Genomic DNA, 13,688 nt, shown 5'->3' with positions numbered 1-13,688 from the left:
AAACCTACTCCTAAGATTTCCTACCAAGCAGGGTTGACTTGACATCCATAGGAAGATGGTTAGGAGAAGAAAAATTCACCTATGTAAGAGTTTTCAGCAGCGAAGCCAAACCTCATGTCCTCTCTTTATACATACCTGATAAACTGTTAGCCAGGGAGGTAGCCTATCAGATTACATCCGAAGGAGTTACACAGACTCTAAGGAGTAAAAAGAAGCAGGTTTTGCATCCTTTTCCTCTAAGATGGGGTGTCTACGCTCTGCATGACTTTAAACGTGCAGAGAAAGAAGCTGGTAAAATCAAGGCACTAAGTCTAGCGACTCTTCCTAATAGGGGATTTGATCCAAACAAAGTCGCCTACAATGCACTTGAACAGGCAAAATTAACTAAATTTGATCATAAAGAAGATATGTTCGATGACCTGTTCTCCTCAGCCGAGTCAATATCCCAAGTTAAATCGCTGGCCAGAATGGAATATCAGGATGATGGGTTAGTTGAATTTAACAGACTTAGAGAACAGAGGTTGCAAACTCTGCCTCTAGATCTGTTAGCAATGACCCCAACGACAGAATCAAGCGAGCCTGAGCAACGACTCACTAAGGAACCTCCTGCTATATCAAAAGAGTAGGAGGAAGTGCATGCAAAAGAGCAAGAGGAAACCTAGACAAAATAGCAAGAGGAAACCCAGACAAAAGAGAAAGAGGAAACCCAGAGGAAAGAGCAGGAACAGAGCAGCACAGAGGTGAATGTAGATGCCCAGATTGACCCGAAATTGCTCCAGGAATAGCAGCAATTCGACTCAATCATCAGCAATATTGAGTGCTCGAAGGAAGCCGAAACATCAAAAACGGCTGACACACAGGAGACAACATCTAAATAGGTTCCAAGTGGAACCAGCAGCCTACCCATTTCTACAGGAATAGAGATAATTCCTAAGGATCCCTCCTATAAGATTGTTTTGCAAGTAGAATAAATTCCTCCCTTAGATGTCTTTTACAGCCCAAAGCACAAGGCTGTAGTAAAACGACAGCGGAAAAGGAGAAGGACTGATCAACCTTCCCTTTTCCCTGAACAAACAGTGATGGGCAACGTGGTTTGGGAGGAGGAGTTTGATCCCTCTGATGACCTAACAAAACTATCCCAATATGCTGGAGCCTATTCGGCAGCCACCATAGACAAGGCATCAGAGGTGAGTAATCTATTAAAAGGAAAAGACCAGGAAACCTTTTTGCTACAAGCACAACTATCAGAGGCACAACAGAAGGCAGAACAAGCAGAACGACAATTGTTTACCCAACAACAAATAAATAATCAATTGAATAAACAATTGCAGGAAGAGAAACAGAGAATTGATTCCAGTGCAGTTCAAAAGCAGAAAGAGCTGTCGGAAGCATTGGCACAACTAAAAGCAATGAATGAACAAATGCTGAAGTTGAAAGATGAGAAAATTGCTCAACTATCATCCCAAATAGAGAAAACCAAGAATCTTCCACAGCCAGCTGAATTCAGAGCAGAGGCATTACAGATAAACAAGGCATTAGTGACAGAGATAAAGCTGTTATTTCAAAAAATCGCCCAAGCAGAACCTTTATGTGACTTAACAACATCAATAGGTGATAAATCGGCTGATGCTAGAACCGACTTGGAGTAGGCCGATGAGACCTTGACTAATTTTCTTGAGTGGCAAGACACTGTTGAGGGACAGGCAGCTAATTTGCCAAAACTCCTAGAATCGCATAAGGAGATATTATTTACGGAATGGCAGTCCCAGTTAATGAAAGCAGAGAGAGTAGTTTCAAGATGTAAATTAACCACAAGTAACTTGGTTGAATTGATTAATAATACTCTCTACTTATCTAACATGATTTCTCAATGTACCCCAGGTAAATTGATATCGGCTAAAACATTGGAGCAGTCATGTTATCAAGGGCTGGAGAAAAATGGGAGATTAATCGCAGGAATTAACAGTTTGACATGGGACACCTAGTCGTTGTTCTTAGTCAAACCATACAGCCAGAGAGCCGCCCTCAAATGCCTCACAGATGCAATCAGGTGTATCATTCCCAATATACAGGATGCCACCTATGCTGCCCAACTCAATTCTCGTCTTAACCAACCACCAGAAGTGGAACCAATGCTTACGATATGCCAGCTCAGGTCCAAAGGCAAACATCCTAAGTGATGAATCATGCTACCGACTACAAGATTGCTGTGAGGAAGATATTCAGAATCAAGTTATACCAATTAAATAGGATTTTAGTTTCATAGTTAGATAGTTTAATCAAGTATTTATAGACCCTTTCATGTATTTAGAAAGGGTCGTAAGTTTTTGTATATGACTTAAACCTGAAGTTGCACTACTGTACTTCAGGCATATTCTTTTATAAAGACTGGGCCAACTATTCCAATTTTGATAACAAAGCTTTTATGTGAATGTGCACTACTGCCTTTGTTTAAAAGTGTTTCTGCGTCGAAAGAAGGAATCCAAATAGCGATTGATATTGGGAGTGATTTGCAGCTCATATGGTACTATTATCTATGTCTGAGTTCATTCCTTTTATGTGAATTTTTGTTTGATCGCTCTTGCTATTATCAGATATATGCATGTGTTTTAACAACATTCTTTATACTTTCCACTACTGGATGTTTACAACATGCTTTCCTTTTAATCATACATGTATCGGTAATATAAAAAGATAGGTGTAACAATGTGTTAATCACTTTGTTCAACTATTTGAACAAAGTAATCATTAAGTAAAGGAATATCTATGTTTATTGCTTAGAGTCATCTATATGCCTATCAATGAAGAGAAATTATCAAACGTTGCACTCCAAAGAATAGAAGTCTCCTGGGATAGAATAGTTATTTATATTTTCGGTGAAACATTAGGTCATCCATTCATTATCATTTACTAGAAATCAATCACTCATCCATCCCCTTTTATTCATTATTGGGAAACAGGTCCCATTATATCCAGTCGGAGCCACCATTCCAAATGGAAAAGGAGCTGTATTAAGGTATGGACCAGGTGGTTATCCCCCAATGTTGATACAACGATTTTCGAGGCATCAACAGGACCTGATAGTATTCAAAACCTCTGTCTAAAGGATTTGAAGTCCAGATTTTCAATCCAAATGTGGTTTATGCTTGAGCTTAATGTATTTGGGTTTTCTGCCTTCAAAACCAAAACAACGAATGCACTCGTCAAATGATCATTTAACACAATATTTCCATTAAAAAAATATGAAAAATGCAGGAACAACATCAATATCTTCCAAATTAAAGAAAATCAAGCATTAGAAGGCCTCCACGGGCTGTTTATGTCATTGTACATGCAACATTGGTTTATTCACAATAAACAATAACCGAGTTTCGACCTTAGGCCATATTACACAGATAGATACCTCTATCTCCAAAAGAACGCAATGCACTCACTCTCTCTATGCTTTCGCTTCACTCCTCCCTCGCTCATTACATTTTCCTTCCTTTTATGCATCAATAAACACTCTAACCATATATAACAACAAATCTCTATTTTTTAATAGATCTAACAACAAATCTCTAACTTCTAGCTCTATGCTAACAATCTCTATCTTTGAGTCCAAAATAAAACAGTCTCTAACTTATTACAATAATGAATAATAACTAATTTCTTGAGATATCCAATCCTCTCAGTAAAACTAGCTTTTTACCAATCAGGTCAATGAATTTCAACCTCTTTTAGCCACAACATGTGAACAAGTTTTCACATTGCTGGCTAAGTTTGGATGCTCCTGCATCAGACTCCTAGGGAAGAAAAGAATTGTCCTTCAAACTTTCAGGACTTACTCCATACTTCTGCAATTCTGCTATAGTCAACCAACTGGAATCTTCCACTGGCTGTCCCTTCCACTTGACTAGATATTGGAAACAGGTCTGCCCTCTGGTTTTCTTGGATACTCTTTGATCCAAGGTAGCTTCAACTTCTTTCTTAACTACTTTTGGTACTTGTTCCTCCCAGTTCATGGTTTGAACTTCATCCCTTGTAGATTCCTCCTGCAACCCTATCTCTGCCTCTTTGTCTGGATATAAATCTAGAACATTAAAAATGGGGGATATTCCAATGCCTTATGGCAACTCAATCTCATATGCATTGGCTGAAATTTTTTTGACAATTTTGCAAGGTCCTATCTTTTTCATTTTTAATTTGTTTTAAGTTTTAGTAGGAAATCTCTCTTTCCTCAAATGCACCATCACTAAGTCTCCCACTTGGAATTCTTGTTCTCTTCGTTTTAGATCTAACCTCTGTTTGTATTTGTTGTCGCTTTCCTGCAATTTTCCTTTTACCTCTTCCTGTAATCTCTGCATCTGTTCTACAAATTATTCAGCGCTTGCACTCCTGGTTCCCTGTTTTCCCAAATCCATAAGCTCATACACACCTCTCAGATGCATTCCAAAGACAATCTGAAATGGACTCATTCCAGTGCTTTGGTTTGGTGTATTATTGTAAGCAAACTTAGCTTGAGCTAGTGCCAAATCCCATTGTTTTGGATTCTGATATACTAAACTCCTTAATATATTCCCCAAGCTCCTATTCACTACTTCATTTTGTCCATCTGCTTGAGGATGGTATGCTGAACTAAAATTGAGGTTAGCTCCCAGTTTCTTCCAAAGAGTCCTCCAAAAATTCCCTACAAATTTGGTATCTCAATCAGATACAATACTTATAGGTAACCCATGTAATGTTAGAATCTCTGAAAAGAATAAATTAGCTATGTGTGTTGCATCACTAGTTTTCCTCCAAGCAACGAAATGTGCCATTTTAGAAAATCTATCTACTAGAACATAAATGGAATCATTCCCTCTTTGAGTTTTTGGTAAACCCAAAACAAAATCCATGCTAACTGCATCCCACGGTCGGTCTGGTATTGGCAATGGTTGATACTGTTAGCGCTTGAGATTTCACCCTAGGCTGAGGAAGGTAAACCTTCAAGGCAACATCAAACCATTTCACCTCGTAGCTAGCCCTACGGGGTATGAGAAGGCTCTCTTCGGTCAAACTCGGTAGATCTTTCAATAGGATGAGCTGACCCAATTAGGAACACTGATATTAGGCTAGTAAACTGATAAGGAGGGTTGATTTAAAGTTTTTGGGGTTTTTGGTGGCAATTGGAGGGAGTGCAATTCAGGGTGTGGGGATTGAGCTCAGTTTTTGCAGGTGGGTCTTTGGGGCAAGGAAGGAGTTTGTGCTGATGCCTTAAGCTGAGATGGATGATCAAGGAAGAAAGAGAGGGAGATAAAGAGGGCAAACAATGACTTTGAATCCTCTTTAGACAGTGGAAAACATAAATATTAAACAAAATTGAAAGTTGAGCATGGCATGCATGAATTCAAACTTTATCACTTCTTTTGTTTAATTAGCAGCAATAGAATAAGAGATGGGACACATAAACACACTTACAATGACAAGTAGGAAACACACCATCAACACAATAATCCACAAGAATCCACAATGATGTCTGCAAAACCCTGGCCTTCCTTTTCCTCAAATTGCAGAGATACAAGTAAAATATACAATAGAGCTTCTCCCTCAAGAGTCCAACCATGAAAATGAGAAAGAGAAGGCATAATATAGATCATGTAACTCCTTTCCCCACCTCTAGGGGTCGAGCTCAGCTTCCTAGGAGCAGTTTGAACTAATTCTAAACTGAGCACTAGATAATAGGCAGTCAAAACAACTTGCCTCTAAAACTTAGGTAACCCATCCATGCATTTAATATTCACTATTTACATCAAGGAAACTTCTATAAGTGTTAAAGGAGAGTAAATGTATCCATGTGCCATGAAAATTACCCAACAATCCATCATTTACATACATCAAAAGTCAACCAAAGTAAAAACAGTGTTTTGCAGGCCGAAATAGTCAAAATGGTGAAATTTCCGAGTGGTCGCGCCCCTCCCTTGGAGTGGTCGCGCACATTGGCAGCTGTGTTTGAAGGCTTTCCTGGTGTCCAAATAAGGTGCAAGATAGCGTGTTGGAAAGGTATATGCGTCTACTTTCTAACCCCACTGGAATTTCTCAATTTGGAGTTGATTTGACCCCTCAAAAGTCATTTCTCCCAAGGCAGCTTTCTGCAACTCAAAAAGGGGCAGAAAGTCAAAATTTGCATGTATTTTGAGCTTTTGGAAGTCCAAATCTCCATAAAATTTGAAGTCCATCCATAGGCAAGTGTATTTTTGCATGAAAATTCCAAAAATGTAGAGTTTTCCCCGTTCTGAGCTGTCCCCACGAGTGGTCGCGCGCGGGGTGAGACCACTCCAATGGCCAAAACCTGTAAAAGTCTCAAAAATGCCAAAAATTCCTCAAAACCCTCAAAATTTCTTGAGTTTGTTGCCAGGAGGATGCTAATGAGTATCATGGTGAGTGAGAGAAGCCTCAGCCAAGATGCGGAGTGGGTCAGGCCTCTTTCTCCTTTTTTGTGCCTTGGCCAACCGCCTTGCATCCGGCGACTGTAATTTTGGAATTTCTCTAAAACCATAACACCTGTGCAAAAATTGAAGGAGGTTTTTCTTATTTGGAATGTTATGGACAAAAACATCTCTTAGTTTTCCAAAATTCATCTTTTATTGCTCTGAAACATCATTTGAGTGCAACTTGTCCCGATGTGTGAAACAAGGGATTTTGTCGAAATGGAGCGAAATGAAGGGGATAGGGGGCTTCTAAATTCTTGGGGAAATTTTTGGGAGTGGGGAGGGATGTTAGGAAGTAGAGGAAAGTGGAATCTCAGAGATTGAGTGAGGGGAAGGGGTCCAAAAGGGCAAAACACAGGCCAAACCTAGAAAATTGCCAGGTTGTAGCTAGAAACTAGGGTTTGTGCAAAAATGAGGAATTTGGCGGATCTAAGGGATGGGAAGTGTTTGATAAGGTACTTTAAGGATAGGGGAAGGTGTACGAACATCTGGATACAAGCTTTGCTGATAACTTGACCGTCCAAGAGAAATTGGCTTCAAAACCCTAGGAGAGGGAAATGAGCTTGCCTAGGCACAACTGAAGCATGAACAAGATGTAAAATGAATCATTAGACACTGAAATGACAATGAAAACCCTCTGAATGATGATAGACTCAGCTGAATGGTGACATGGACTGACATTTGGGCAAACCCTAGACTTAATGCCTAGTGACCAAATTTTGCTTGAAGACTCACTGAAATGACAAAATTTGACCTTGACACTTCAAAATCACTTTGTAAGAGCACATTTGATCACTGGAGGAAGGCTGGAAAGGCTGACACTAACAGATACAGTCCTATATTCTGGCTCCTTCCTTTTGCATGCTGACATATCCTGCATTTCTCAACAAAATGTTTGACATCAGTTTGCTTTTTTGGCCAATAAGAAAAAGCATTCACATGAGCGAAGGTTTTATCTTGTCCAAAATGACCAGATAATCCTCCACTATGTTTCTCCTTTATGATGTTTTCCCTCATGGAACATTTGGGAATAGACAACTTGTTGCTTTTAAATAATAGGCCTCCTTGAATGAGGTAGTCCAACCACTGACTTCTGTTATGGCTCATTGGATTCTGAACTGTTGTGTAGATATCTCTAAAATCTTCATCATCCATGTACATTTCAATCATTTCCTCAAATCCTATAACACCCACTTTGAATTCTTGAAAAATAAAACTTACCTTGCTCAATGCTTCTGCTACTTTATTTGACTTACAACTCTTATGCTTTATTACAAAAGTAAAACTTTGCAGAAATTCTACCCACTTGGCATGTTTCTGATTCAGCTTCGGCTGGTTATTAATAAACTGTAAGGCATGATTGTCTGAATATAATATTAATTCTTTTGGCAGAAAATAATGTCTCCAGTTTTTCAAAGCCTATAGCATAAAAATCCTTATCATAAAAAGAATATTTCTTCTTTGCATCATTCAAGTTCTCACTAAAATATGCTATTGGTCTTTGCTCCTGACTTAGAACTGTGCCAACTGCAACTCCACTAGCATCTGTTTCTACTTGAAATATTTTCTCAAAATCTGGCAAAGCTAAAATCAACTTCTCTGTAATTTTCTTCTTCAACAAGTTAAAACTTCTATCTGTTGCTTCTGTCCATTGAAATGTCTGATTGATATCCTTGATTGTCTCAAGGATTGGTGCACAAATTTGACAAAAACCTTTTATAAACTTTCTGTAAAAACTTGCAAGTCCATGGAAGCTTCTTACCTCAAATATGCTTTTGGGAGTAGGCCAGTTCCCAATTTCTCGAACCTTCTCTAGATCCATCTTCAAGCCTTATTTGGAAATTACAGATCCTAATTTAACCAGCTCTTCCTTCATGAAACTATATTTCTTCAAATTTATTAGTAGTTTCTCTTTCTACAGAGTTCTTAGGACCAACTTAAGATACTCTAAATTGTCCTCTTTAGTTTTACTAAAAACGAAAATACCATCAAGGTACACAATAACAAATTTACTTACATACTCCTTCAAGAATTCATTCATTAACCTCATGAATGTGTTGGGTGCATTAGTGAGCCCAAAAGGCATCACTAACCACTCATACAACCCACTATTTGTTTTGAATGCATTTTTCCATTCATCACCTTCTTGGATTCTTATTTGATGATATCCACTTTTCAAAGCTATTTTAGTAAAGTATTTTGATCCACTCAGACAATCCATTAAATCATCCTTTCATGGAAAAGGAAATCTGTACCTGATTGTGATTTTGTTGATAGCTCTGAAATTTGTGCACATGCGCCATTCTCCTCCTTTCTTTGGACTGAGTACGGTTAGTACAAAACATGGGATAACAATTTCTCTGATCGGCCCCTTATCCATCAACTCCTGCACTTGCCTTCCAACTTCTGCATTTTCTTGAGGAGTTAGTCTATATGCTGCTTCATTTGGCAAGCTTTCTGTTTGTATTAAGTCAATGTGATTACTAATACTCCTAATCGGTGGTAATGCATTCGACAACTCATCCACAATATATCAAGAAAATAATCTAACAATGTTTTAACTTCTTCAAGAAAATCATTCAAGTTTGTGGAAGTTAATATTACCTTTGGCTTTCCTACAATATAAAAATGCAACTCCTCATTCTTCACTACTTCCTGTAGTAGCTCCTTTCCACTTATCAGCATAATACTACTTCCAAGTGTTCCTTTGTTAGCATTGTCCTTCAATGGCATCAATGTGTGTTTAGTTCCATCTTTCTCCAAAGTATAAGTGTTTCTCCTTCCATAATGAATAGCTTTCTGATCAAATTTCCACAGTCTTCCCAGCAATACATGGCATACATCCATGGGCATTACATCACATAAGATCACATCTTTATACGTACCAATTTGTATCTCCACCTTGCACTATTCAGTCACAATGATTTGATGTCCCTTCTGCAACCATGAAACTTTATAAGGAGTAGGGTGCATGGTCTTTGTTAGCTCGAGCTTTTCCACCATTTCTGTAGAAACAAGATTGTCAGTGCTTCCACAGTCAATTATTACTTTGCAACACTTACCTTTTGACTTACAGGTAGTTCTGAACCAATTCTTCCTCTGTGCAGGTTCTCCAGTCTCCTTCTTTGCTCTAAGCAAAGTTCTCCTTAATAACAATGATTCACCTTCTTCAGGGGGTTCTTCCTTTTCGACAAGTTGAGGTGGTTCTGGATTTGCCTCAGCCACATTTGCATTTCTCTGAATTGTTGGCTTATTATGAGGACAATCCCATGACATATGTCCCCATTTTCCACATGTATAACACCAAACATCTCTTCCTTGCCCTCTTCCTCTGGGCACAAATCGTCCTCTATTAGATTCTCCCCTATGCGTTGGTCTGCTACTTGAGCTCCCTGCTTCATGCTGATGCTTTTGTCCCCTTGGTTTGGTAGTTCCCCTACCTCTTGCTGAGCTCTTTCCTCTATTCCTCTGGTTCTGTTTTTTCAAGATCTTTTATTCTGCCTTCAAAATTGCTTGATAGGCTTCCTCAACAGTTTTTAGACTTAACAAGCTAATCTCATCTTGTATGTCATACCTTAAGCCATTCATATATCTAGCTACCTTTCCACATCATCCTCTACATGCCCTACTCTAATATTCAATCTATAAAATTCTTCTGTATATTCTTTAACCGACATTCCTTTTTGCCTTAAATTTTGCAATTGCATAAAAAAGATTCAGATGATAGTCTTTAGGAAAAAACTTGGCTTTCATTTTACTTACCATTTTATCCCATAGATTGATCTTGGACTTCTCTTTCCTCGTTCTTGATGTCTGTACCTCGTCCCACCAGATGGCTACATGACCCTTAAATCTAGTAATTGGAAACTTCACTCTCTTCCCCTCATCAATCTCATCATAGTCAAAGTACTGGTCTAAAGATCTAATCCAATCTGTTAACTCTTCTACGTCCAAACTCCCTTCATACATAGGGATTTCTACCTTATGTTTTCCTCCCACTTTCACCAACATCTTAATGACCTTGGTAGTTTCATCGTTTTCGTCTACTATCTCCTCTACATGAGATTCTTCTGAAGAACCTTCATCTCCTTCATCAGGGGCTCCTCTCTCGGCAGTCTCAATTAACTCCATCCACATACCTAGACTCTGTAACTCTTCTAGTAGAATTACATTTGGATCAGGTCTTCCTTGACCGATGCCTCTCCTTGGCAGCATTTTCGCTGCAAACAATCCCTTTCTTCTGCTCCGATACCAAAAATGGTGCAGCAGAAACAATGGTTTACTATAAACCCATAGTTGGATCTATAAAACCCAACAATCACCCCGCTTAACCCCCTTTTCCACAAAATATAGGCCTTTTGCCTATCGGAACCCAAAGCCTTTGAAAAAACTTAAAACAATGCCTTTTTCCCTTTCGGGATCAAAATACCCTCAGAAATGCTAAAATAACTCTTTTTCCCACGTTTTAACAAATATAGGTGTTATGCCATAGATCCAGATTTGGGCGATCGAACAACTCATATTGAGTCACAATATCGGCGATCGGAGGTTCCCATGGTCACAATTATCAGTGGTATCCCTTGACGGAGGTCCACCGCGATATTGCCAATCGCTATCGGCGATTGCAATGGCCACTTAACACTTTATAACTCCCGCTACCGAATGTAGATGTGACATGTCGGTGATCGCATATCGCAAAGGTTTGGGGACAAGCCTTTGACATGCACCGACCCGACTACGCGATGCGATATATGTGTTGGACCCGATAAGGGCCAAAACTCCCATTCATAAGTTTCCAAATCCACTTTCTCAAATCCGCTAAGCGTTTAGTGTGATTTCTCTTTGTAAACGACTTTGAGCGATACAACAAGTAATACATAGGGGCAGTGCGATTTGGGTTATACAGACTTGATAGTATTCAAAACCTCCATCTAAAGGATTTGAAGTTCGGATTTTCAATCTAAATGTGGTTTATGCCTGATACTTAGTGTATTTGAGTTTTCCACCTTCGAAACCAGAACAATGGAATGCACTCATCAAATGATCCTTTAACACAATATTTCCATTAAAAAAGTATGAAAAACATAGGAACATCATCAATATCTTCCGAATCAAAGAAAAGCAAGCATTAGAAGGCCTCCACGTGCTGTTTATATCATTATACATGAAACACTGGTTTATTCACAATAAACAATAATAGAGTCTTGGCCTTAGGCCAAATTACACAAATAGAGACCCCTATCTCCAAAAGAACACAATCCACTCACTTTCTCTATGTTCTTGCTTCACTCCTCCCTTGCTCATTACATTTTCCTTCCTTTTATGCATCGATGAACACTCTAACCATATATAGCAACAAATCTCTATTTTTTAATAGATCTAACAACAAATCTCTAACTCCTAGATCTATGCTAACAATCTCTATCTCTGAATCTAAAATAAGATAGTCTCTAACTTATTACAATAATGAATAATAACTAATTTCTTGAGAGATCCAACCCTCTATGTAAAACTGGATTTTTACCAAATAGGTCAATGAATTTCAACCTCTTTTAGCCACAACATGTGAATGTCTGGATGCTTCTACAACAAAAAGAAAAACGAATTAGAAAAATCTTCAATAAAAATAAGCAGGCTCAGGATTGAAAATGAGAAGCAGAAGGAACGGGTACAGGTTCTGAATAGAGAAGTAGAGAATACCAATCTTCTCAAGCAATAGGTTGAGGAGGCAGAAAAAAGAATGAATATCTTGAAAAGATGGTTTAAGGAGATCTTGCTCAAAAGCAAGAAGAACTTGATGCAACCTGTGATGAGATCAAGAAATTCAAGGGATCGCAAAAAGGAACACTTACAAGATAAGACAGATGAAGAAGAAAAAATGAAGGCAATTAAAGATGGTAAATATCCAGTTGATGAAGATACAAGCTCCATAGCTTCGCAGGATGATTCTAAGAAGGAAGTTGATCTAAATGAAAAGCCAAAGAAGAATGTTGCAACTCCAAAGAACAAGACCAAAGAAATCAATAACAAAGGACCACAACAAACTACAACACCGCCTCCAAAGAAGAATGAAAATTTTTCCAGGTATGTTCGTTTATTTAATGGTTATTTCTTTTTATGTGCTAACTATGGACATGTGTCCAGGGATTATGAAGTTTTTGACAGGTACAATGATTATTTAAAAAACCCTAGAAGAAAGTTTGCAGGATCATGAGACAGGTTCCACGATGATTTTGTCTAAAGAGAATACGTGTTAGATGGGCCAAATATTGAATGTTTCAAATGCAATAACTATGGCCATAGCGCTCGCGGTTGCAGATATTAGATGGAATTGCCTATGGACAACATTGAATGCTTCAAGTGTCATAACTATGGGCACATGGCTCTAGATTGTAGGAATAAGAAGGTCTGGAAAAGGAAATAGGCACAAGAAGGCAAAGCAAATAACAAGGTTTCATAGTTATGTTTTCAGGATTTGTAAAAGCAAAAGGTCATGAGGAATTACCAGTTGCTTCAGATAATGACTCAAGTCAAGATGGCCCATTAGCTGACTCACTATTTTGAACAATTTAGCTTGTTGACTCCTTAATGTTTGTATAGGAGGAGTCTATGCAGCTGTATATGGCACAAGTCTATGATTGATAGGAAGGTAGTTTGAACAAGATGGTAGTTTGATTAAAGGTTCAGGGGGAGCAAAACAATTGAAGGATTATAGGTTACCAGGAACAAGGCAATATTACTCTGCAAAGGATATACACAGGTGGAAGGAATCAATTTTTAAGAAACATTTTCTCTGATGCCAGAATGGAAGCTATCAAGATGTTTCTTGCCTATGCATGTTCAAGAAAAAAAGAAGTCTAGCAAATGGATGTTAAGTCAACACTTCTGAATGGAAAATTAGAAGAAGAAGTTTACATCGAATAACCTGAAGGTTTTCTACTATCAGAAAAAGAATACTATGTTTTCCGGTTAAAGAAGGCTCCATATGGTCTCAAGCAGGATCCCAAAGCATGGTATGCTTGTCTTGATGGATATCTACGTCAACAAGGGTTCAAGAAAGGTACTGTTGATAGCAATATTTACATACAAATAGATAAAGATAATTTAACAATCATTGAGGTATATGTGGATGATATAATTTTTGGTAGCAATGATGATGGAAAAAGTGAGAACTTTGCTACAAAGATTCAAAGTGAGTTCGAGATGTATTTACATGGTGAGTTGACATACTTCTTAGAG

This window comes from Pinus tabuliformis, chromosome 6 (assembly GCF_031772625.1).
Source record: "Pinus tabuliformis cultivar Carrire ecotype Pingquan chromosome 6, CPIR1, whole genome shotgun sequence".
NCBI lineage: Eukaryota > Viridiplantae > Streptophyta > Pinopsida > Pinales > Pinaceae > Pinus > Pinus tabuliformis.
Note: the sequence above shows the minus strand (reverse complement) of the source record.